This window comes from Equus caballus, chromosome 7 (assembly GCF_041296265.1).
Source record: "Equus caballus isolate H_3958 breed thoroughbred chromosome 7, TB-T2T, whole genome shotgun sequence".
In the NCBI taxonomy this organism is placed as follows: domain Eukaryota; kingdom Metazoa; phylum Chordata; class Mammalia; order Perissodactyla; family Equidae; genus Equus; species Equus caballus.
The window spans coordinates 25,265,679-25,275,967 of NC_091690.1; positions in this window are offsets into that span (position 1 = coordinate 25,265,679).

Sequence of the window (10,289 nt, forward strand, 5' to 3'; positions counted from 1 at the left end):
TCATGGCCATTGTGAATAATGCTATAAACATGGGTATACAATTATCTCTTCAAGACTCTGCTTTCAATTTCTGGGTATATACCCAAAAGTGGAATTGCTGGGATCATCTGGTAATTCTATTTTTAATTTTTTGAGGAACCGCCATACTTTTTTCCACAGCAACCTTACCATTTTACATTCCAACCAACAGTACACAAGGGTTCCAATTTCTCCACATCCTCACCAACATTTGTTGTTTTCTGTCTTTTTGATAGTAGCCATCTTAAGGGGTGTGAGGTGATATCTTCTTATAATTTTGATTTGCATTTACCTAACGACTAGTGATATTGAGCATCTTTTCATGTACTTAACGGCAATTTGCATATCTTCTTTGGAGAAATGTCTACTTAACTTCTTTGCCCATTTTTGAATGAGGTTGTTTGGTTTTTTTGTTGTTGAGCTTTAATTCTCCATATACTCTGGATATTAATCTCTTATCAGATATATAATTTGCACATCTTTTTTCCAGCTTTATTGAGGTATAATTGACATATAACATCAAGTTAAGGTGTACAACGTGTCGATTTGACACACTTATATATTACAAAATGATTACCACTGTAGCATTACCTAAAACCTCCATCGCTTCACATAATTACCACTTCTTTTTTGTAGTGAGAAGATTTACGATTTACTCTATTAGCAACTTGCCAGTATATAATGCAGTATTATTAACTATAATCACTATGCTGTATATTAGATCCCCAGAACTTATTCATCTTCTAAGTAGAAGTTTGTGCTCTTTGACCAACATCTCCCCATTTCCCCCAAACCCCGACCTCTGGCAACCACTATTCTACTCTGTGTTTCTATGAGTTTCGTTGTTTTAGATTCCACAAATAAGTGATATCATACAGTATTTGTCTTTCTCTGTCTGACTTATTTCACTTAACATAATGCCCTCAAGGTCATCCACGTTGTCACACATGGCAAGATTTCCTTCTTTCTCATGGCTGAATAATATTCCATTGTGCATATGTACTGCATCTTCCTTATCGGTTCATCAATTGATGGACACTTACATTGTTTTCATATCTTGACTATTGTGAATAATACTGCAGTGAACATGGGGGTGCATGTATCTCTTCAAGGTTCTGATTCATTTCCTTTGGATATATCCCCAGAAATGGGATTTCTGGATCATATGGTAGTTTTATTTTTAATTTACTGTGGAACCTCCATACTGTTTTCCTTAGTGCCTGTACCAATTTACATTCCCACCAACAGTGCACAAATGTTCCCTTTTCTCCACATCCTTTCCAACATTTGCTATCTCTTGTCTTTTCGATGATATTCATTTTAACAGGTGCAAAGCAATAGCTCACTATGGTTTTGATTTGCATTTGCCTGATGATTAGTGACATTGAACACCTTTCCATGTACCTGTTGGACATCTGTATGTCTTCTTTGGAAATATGTCTATTCAGGTCCTCTGTCCATTTTGTTGTTGTTGTTGTTGTTGTTGTTGTTTTTTGAGGAAGCTTAGCCCTGAGCTAACATCCACTGCCAATACTCCTCTTTTTGCTGAGGAAGACTGGCCCTGAGCCAACATCCATGCCCATCTTCCTCTACTTTATATGTGGGACGCCTACCACAGCATGGCTTGCCAAGCGGTGCCATGTCCACACCCGGGATCCAAACCAGCAAACCCCGGGCTGCTGACGCAGAACGTGCACACTCAACCACTGCGCCACCAGGCCGGCCCCCATGTCCATTTTTCAATCAGACTGTTTTTTTGCCTATTGAGTTGTATCAGTTCTTTGTATATTTCGAATACTAACCCCTTATCAGATAGATGAATTGCAAATATTCTTTCCCATTCCATAGATTGCCTTTTCATTTTGTTGATTGTTTCTTTTTCTGTGCAGAAGATTATAAGTTTGACATAGTCCCATTTATTAATTTTTGCTTTTGTTGCTTGTGCTTTGGGTGTCATATCCAAGAATTCATTGCCAAGACCAATGTCAAGGAGCTTTTTCCATATGTTTTCTTCTAAGAGTTTTACAATTTTAGGTCTTATGTTTAAGTCTTTACTCCATGTCTAGCTAATTTTTGTGAGTAGTATAAGATACAGGTCCAATTTCATTCTTCTGCATGTGGTTATCTAGTTTTCCCAACATTATTTATTGAAGAGACTATCCTTTCCCCATTGAGCATTCTTGGCTCCCTGTTGAATATTAGTTGACTATATATGTGAGGGTTCATTTCTGGGCTCTCAATTCCATTCCATTGGTCTACATGTCTATTTTTATGCCAGTATCATACTATTTTGATTACTAGAGCTTCACAGTATAGTTTGAAATCAGGAATTATGATGCCACCAGCTTTGTTCTTCTTTCTCAAGATTGCTTTGGCTATTCAGGTTCTTTTAGGGTCACGTACAAATTTTAGGATTATTTCTTCTATTTTTGTGAAAAATGTCACTGGAATTTTGATAGGGATTGCGTTCAATATATAGATGGCTTTGAGCAGTATGGACATTTTAACAATATTATTTCTTCTAATCCATGAACATGGGTTATCTTTCCAATTATTTGTGTCCTCTTCAGTTTTTTTCATCAAAGTCTCATAGTTTTCAGTGTACAGATCTTTTACCTCCTTGATTAAATTTATTCCTAAGTATTTTATTATTTTTGATACTATTGTGAATGGAATTTTTTAAATTTCTTTTTCAGATATTTCATTGTTAGTGTATAGAAATGCAACTGATTTCTGTATGGTGATTTTGTATCCTGCAACTTTACTGAATTCATTGATTAGTTCTAACGGTTTTTTGGTAGAATCTTTAGGATTTTCTATGTATAAGATTATATCATGTGAAAATAAAAACAATTAACTTTTTCCTTTCCAATTTGGATGCCTTTTATTGCCTTTTTTGCTTAATTGCTCTGGCTACGACTTCCAGTACTGATTTGCAAATCTTTTCTCCCATTCTGTGGGTTGTCTTTTTACTCTGTTGATAGTGTCTTTTGATGCACAAAATTTTTTAACTTTAGTTAAGACCAATTGTCTATTTTTTGTTACCTGTGCCATTGGTAACATATCCAAGAAATCACTGCTAAATCCAATGTCATGAAGTTTTTGTCCTGTTTTCTTCTAAGATTTTTATTGTTTTAGGAATTACTTTTAGGTCTTTGATCCATTTTGAGTTAATTTTTGTATATTATTTAGGTAAGGGTCCAACTTCAATCTTTTCCATGTGGATATCCATTTTTCACAGCACCATTTGTTGAGAAGACTATCCTTTCCCCATTGTATGTTCTTGGCACCCTTGTCAAAAATCATTTGACCAAATATGTGAAAATTTATTCCTGAGCTTTATGTTCTATTCCAAGGGTCTATATGTTGGTTTTTATACCAGTACCACACTGTTTTGACTGCTGTAGCTTTGTAGTAAGTTTGGAAATCCGGAAGTGCAAGTCCTCCAGATTTGTTCTTCTTTTTCAAGATTGTTTTGACTATTTAAGGTCACTTGAGATTCCATACGAATTTCAGGAAGGGTTTTTCTATTTATACAAGAAACATCATGAGAATTTTGATAGGGATTGCACTGAATTTGCAGATCACTTTGAGTAGTATTGGCATTTTAACAACATTAAGTCTTCAATCCATGAACACGAGCTGTGTTTCCTTTTATCGATATTTTCTTTAATTTCTCTCAGCAATGTTTTGAAATTTTCATTGTACAAGTCTTTCACGTCCTTGGTTAACTCTTAAGTATTTTATTCTTTGTGATGCTATTCTAAATGGAACTGTTTTTGTAATTTCATTTTCAGGTTGTTCGTTATTAATGTATAGAAATGCAACTGATTTTTGTATGTTGACTTTGTATCCCGTTACTTTGCTGAATTCATTTATGACTTCTAACAGGTATTTGCAGAATCTTAGGGTTTTATACATGAAAATCATATCATCTGCAAACAGAGATCATTTTACTTCTTCCTTTCCAATTTGGATGCCTTGATTTCTTTTTCTTCCCTAATTGTTCTGGCTAGAATTTCCAGCACTATGTTGAATAGAAGTGGTGAAAGTGGGCGTCCTTGCCTTGTTCCTGATCTTAGAGAAAAAGCTTTCAGTTTTTCACCATTTAATATGATATTCACTGTGGGGTTTTCATATTTCTTTTTTTATGATGAGGTAGTTTCCTCCTATTCCTAGTTTCGAGTGTTTTATCATAAAGTGGTGTTTAATTTTGTCAAATGCTTTTTCTGCATCAATTGAGATAATCATGTAGGGTTTTCTCCTTCATTCTGCTAAGGTGGTATATTACATTGATCAATTTTTGTATGTTGAATCATTCTTCAATTCCAGGAATAAATTCCACTTGGTCGTGACATATAATCCTTTTAACATGCAGTTGAATTTGGTTTACTGGCGTTTTGCTGAGGATTTTGGCATCAATGTTCATAAGAGATACTGGCTTGTCATTTTCTTTTCTTGTAGTGTCTTTTTCCTGGCTTTGGTATCAGTGCAATGGTGGCCGCATAGGATGTTAGGAGGTTAGGAGGTGTTCCCTACTCTTCAGTTTTGGGGAAAAGTTTGAGAAGGATGGTATTAGTTCTTTAAATGTTTGGTAGAATTCACCAGTAAAGCCATTGTGTCCAGAGCTTTTCTCTGTCAGGACATTTTTTATTAGTGATTCAATCTCCTTATTAGCTATAGGTCTATTCGGATTTTCTATTTCTCCATGATTTAGTCTTGGTAGGTTTTGTATTTCCAGGAATTTGTTCATTTCATCTAGATTATCAATTTTGTTGCCATACAATTATTCATACTACTCTCATAATCCTTTTCATGTTTGTAGAATCAGCAGTCACGTCCTCAATTTCATCTCTGATTTTAGTAATTTGTTTTCTCTCTTCTTTTTTTTTTTTGAGTCCATCTAGATAAAGGTTTGTCAATTTTGTTGATCTTTTCAAAGAACCAACTTTTTGGTTTCGTTGATTTTCTCTATTGTTTTCTATTCTCTATTTCAATAATCTCTGCTCTAATTTTTATTATTTTCTTTCTTCTGCTAGCTTTGGGTTTACTTTGTTATTCTTTTTCTAGTTCCTTAAGTTATAAAGCCAGGTTTGATTTGAGGTGTTTCTTGTTTTTTAATGTAAGCATTTAAAACCATCAATTTCCCTGTTAGCACTGCTTTCACTGTGTCCTGTAAGTTTTGGTATGTTGTGTTTTCATTTTCATTGATCTCTAAGTATTTTCTAGTTTCCCTTGTTATTTCTTCTTTCATTCATTGGTTATTTGAAAGTTTGTTGTTTAGGGGCTGGCCCAGTGGTGTAGCAGTCAAGTTCGCACACTCTGTTTCAGCAGCCTGGGGTTCGCCAGTTTGGATCCTGGGCATGGACCTACACACTGCTTATCAAGACATGCTGTGGGAGGCGTCCCACACATAAAATAGAAGAAGATGGGCACAGATGTTAGGTCAGGTCAATCTTCCTCAGCAAAAAGAGGAGGATTGGAGGCAGATGTTAGCTCAGGGCTAATTTTCCTCAAAAAAAAATTTGTTTAATCGCCACAATTTTTTGAATTTTCCAGTTTTCCCTCTGTTATTGATTTCTAACTTCATCCCATTGCAGTGATAGAGAATACTTTGTATGATATGAATCTTTTTAAATCTATTGAGACAATTTTTGGTCTAATATATGGTCTATCCTGAAAAATGCCCCACGTGCACATGAGAAGAATGAGCGTTCTGGTGTTGTTGGGTAGTGTTCTGTATGCATGTTCTGCATGTAGTGTTACACCTAGTTGGTTGTGTTGTTTAAGCCCTCTGTTTCCATACTTATCTTCTGTCTGGTTGTTCTATGCATTATTGTGAGTGGAATATTGAACTCTCTAACTCTTATTGTAGAACTGTCTATATATCCCTTTAATTCTGTCAGTTTTTGCTACATATATTTTGATAGTCTGTCATTAGGTGTGTAAATGTTTGTAATTATTATGTCTTCTGGCTGTAGTGAACATTTTGTTAATATATAATGTCCCTCAGCTTTTACTCATCTAGGAATGTCTTAATTCCTCCCTCACTGTTGAAGAACAGTTTTGTTAGATACAGGAATCTTGACTGGCAGATCTTTCTCTTTCAGCACTTTGAATATCTCGGCCTGCTGCCTTCTGACCTCTGAAGTTTCTGATGAGAAATTTGCTGATTATCTTATGAAAGATCCCTTGTTTGTGACGATTTGCTTCTCTCTGGCTGCTTTAAAGATTCTCTCTTTGTCTCTGTCTTTTGAAAGTTTGCTTATAAGGTGTCTCAGTGTGGGCCTTTTGAGTTCATCTTAGAGTTTGTTGAGCTTCTTGGGTGTTTATATTTATGTCTCTCATCAAATTGGGGAAGTTTTCAGCCATTATGTGTTCAAATATTCTCTCTGCCCCTTCTCTCTCTTTCCTCCTTCTGGGACTCTCATGATGCTTATGTTGGTCCACTCAGTGATGTCCCTCAGGTCCCTTACACTCTGTTCACTTTTTCCTTTCTGTTCCTCAGACTCTATAATTTCCATTTTCCTATCTTCAAGCTCACTGATTCTTTCTTCTGCCTGCTCAAATCTGCCTTTGAATCCCCCTAGTGAATTTTTCATTTCCGTCACTGTGCTTTTCAGATACAGAATTTCTGTTTGGTTTCTTTTCAGGTTTTCTATCTCTTTATTGATATTTCTGTTTTGTCTATACATCATTTTCTGGACTTTCTCCACACCTTCCTTTGGTTCTTTGAGCATCTTTAAAACAGTTGTTTTAAAGTCTTTGTCTAGTGTATCTGCCATCAGGTCTTTTTCAGAGAAATTCCTTTTACTTTCTTCCTTTGAATGGGCTACACTTTTTGTTCTTTGTATGTCTTGTGGGTGTTTTTGTTGCATACTGGACATTTGAATCTAATAATTTGGAAACTCTGGAAACCAGATTCTCCCCCTTCCCAGGGTTTGCTGTTTTTGTTATTGTTTTGTTTATTGTTTGTTTGTTTGTTTTATTGTTCTAAGCTGTCTCTGTGCCGAGGATCACCTGAGATATAAACTTAAGGTCTTCTCAGGTCTTTTCTGAGCCTTTCCCTGGGCACATGCTGTCACCTTTTAATTTTCCCATATATGAAGCTGTCTTTGAACGTCCTAGTTTTTAATGTCTGGCCCCCAAAAGGGGAAAGAGAGAAAAAATGAAGGGGCAAAAAGGGTGCTGGTCCTTTAAATCCCCTGGAAGTCACTTCAGCCAAACAGGGAGGGACTTGCAACAATAGATGAAGTGCGAAAACAATGGCCACCTGTCCCGTTGTCTGCACCTCTGTGATCATAAGCAGAAATCAGCCATCAGAGCACAGATTCCCAATATTTGGAGGAAGGAGTCCTTTTTGCCCACCCTTGCTCCCGAAAGCTGTGCGCAAGCTGTTCCAAGAACACCTGCACAGCTGCCTAGCATGTGGCTGGGGTGGGGAATGGGCAGCTGCTACTGTGCTAAGAGCTGAAATTGACCAAAATTAACTGCAATTTACCATCCAAGTCTTCCCCTGGAAGTTGCAAGCCTTCAATAGACTCCAAAGTTCCAAATAGTTATATCAGAAAGATTCTAATTAGCAGTGAAATTGTTTCCTAGGTGGGAAGACAGATTCCTGGTGCTTCTGACTCCACCATCTTCCCAAAATCATCTCTATATCCATTAGTTTTTATCACTATCAGGATCACCCTGAGAGGCGGACAGTGCACAATTATCATCCTTTTTTGCAAATGAAGAACTGAAGGACCAGAGAGGTGAGGTGATTTGCCCAAGGCCACACAGCTGGCAAAAGATATCCTGACTCCTCATCAGGTGCTCTTTGTCCTTGGTACATTGCACTGCCTCTCAACTGTAGCACCCTAAGTGGCCCTCTCATGTATATAAGGGTGCCGGGATTGACACTCAGCCTCTCTTACTCTCTCACCTCTCAATCTCCTTGTCCCCCTCACTCTGGCCTCCCTCTCCTTAACTAGAACACCTGGTAGTGTACTGGATAAGAATAGATATAATGAATTTGAATCACACTCACGGCCTGTGTGATCTTGGGCAAGGTACTTAACCTCTCTGAGCTTCTGTTTCCTGAACTCAGATGTGGATCAAACAGCATTTACCTGGGACAGTTATTGTAAGGACTTAGCACAGTGCCTGGCACACATAGGCTCTGGTTCTTTGCTTTTTTAAAATTTATTATTTGCCTTTTACTGTGTTATCATGTGTCCCTCTGCCTCGGTGTCCTTCTTTCTTTTCCTTCCTCTGTGGGTCTGTCTGTCTGCCTATCTCCAGAACAGTCTGCAGTCCCCTTCAACATGCCGGGCCTGCTCTGAGAGATGCAGATGGGGCTGGGGCCTAGGCTTCCATCTGTATTCTGCCATGGAGCAGGAAGAGAACTTGTTTCAGGAAAGGAACCACAATAAAAACCACATATGGGAACATCTTCCTCACCTGTCCCAGGCAAGGCCCTGGGAGAAGGGCCGGGGAGGCTGTGGGGGGTGGAGAGGCTGAGGCTGGCTGGTGGGGGCGGCCTTGGGAAGGCCTAAGGTGAAGTGAGCTGGGGGTCTCAGTCCTAGGGGGAGAAGAAAGCAGGTGGGAAGGAAGGGGCCAGCACCCAGGCACCAACGGCCCCACCCTCAGGGAGCAGCTGAGGATAAAAGTCAGCCCCCTGGCCACTGACCAAGGGTGAGCTCACCCCCAGCAGGCACTCGCTGAGGGACCTTCCGTGCCAGGCTGATATCACAGTGGAAGCACCACCTGTGCCCGGCTCTAGGCTTCCTGCAGGTGGAGGTCGCCAGGCCCCCAGAGAGGCTGCATTGACGGGAAGGCACCATGGCCTCAGCATCCTGGGCAGTGGGAGGAACTAGGAGTGGTCTCAGAAGACCTAGGTTTGGGTGAAAGCACAGCCGCTCCCTAGTCACATGACCTAGAAATCATACAATCCCTCAGGCTCAGTTTCCTCATCTGTAAAATGTGGTAACAATATATGCCCCCAGGGCTGCTGTGGAAATTAAATTTAGGGACAACAGATAAGAAGGCACTTGGCGCACTACAAGCTGCTCTGTGATGCTGGGCGTCACTACTGGCACAGGCCGCGAGGCAGAGCTCCCACAGCTACCCTTCTGGATGGCCAGTCCACCCCTCATCCCCCTGCCCCACCGTCACAGAGAACCCATTATCACTGGTGACCCCAGAAAGACAGACACACTCCAACGCAGTGTGGCGACAGAGTCCAGCTGAGCCCCTAATCAGCTGAGCTATGACCCCAGGCTATTCCACAGCTGGGCCTCAGTTCTTTATTGCAAGGAGGTTGGGCCCAAATGTTAAATTTTCAGGAGTTCTGTGAGCACATTGGCTTCACGTTGGTAGCTTGAAATCAGCCATGGTGAGGCTATTTACACCACAGAAATCGGTAAACACTACAAATCGGGGTAGCAGTGTTTGGGCTGACATTCCTGAATCTCCTCCTTCCAGTGGCTGGCCAGGAATGGAGCAGCTGGCCCAAACAGACTGCCTGGTGTGTTCAGCATCCAAGTGCTTCCCAGGGACTTGCCTCTGATAAATATGGATGCACACCTGGCTGGCAGCAGGCTGGCACCCCACACACACACACCCTCGGCCTCTGCCTGGTGGATCCTTGGGCACAGACAGGGGAGAGAGGGAGGGAGGCAGCCCATGTGCTTGTCAATTACAGGAACAAGGCTCTGAGCCCTGCCCGGCCTGAATACTACATGAGGCCCTTTCTCCCCAGTATTCCTGCTCTCCCATCTCTGCCCAACCCACATCAAGGCAGGAGGGGAGCCTGCCATGCCTCCAGCATCCCACCTGCTTTGTAACTGAAAGGTACTACCAAGCAGTCCCCTGTCCCCTTTCATGATGTCCCCCCTAAGACCCCCACACAATGTAAAAGTCATGCTCAGGGAGGGTACCCACAGGGACTACAAAGTGCCTGGTGCTCCCTGGAGCTAGGCCACACACATTTTGTCCCTTTCACCCCTCACCACACCCACACAGCCCATAACCTGGAAGGCACCTGAGTCCCCAGGTGAGGGGCCAGGAGATAGGGAGATGAACGGAGGGCTGCTGGGGCGAGGCTGAGCCTGGTCTCCTTCCCCCAACATTGTCCCCTTCCAGGGTTGGTGGGTTGTTGCTTTTGCTGATCTTTTCTGAATTGAGCATTAGGGAGCTCTCTCACTCCCTCTTATGGGTTGAATTGTATCCCCTAAAAATGCTGTGTAGAAATCCCAGCCCCCAGTGCCTCAGAATGTGATCTTATT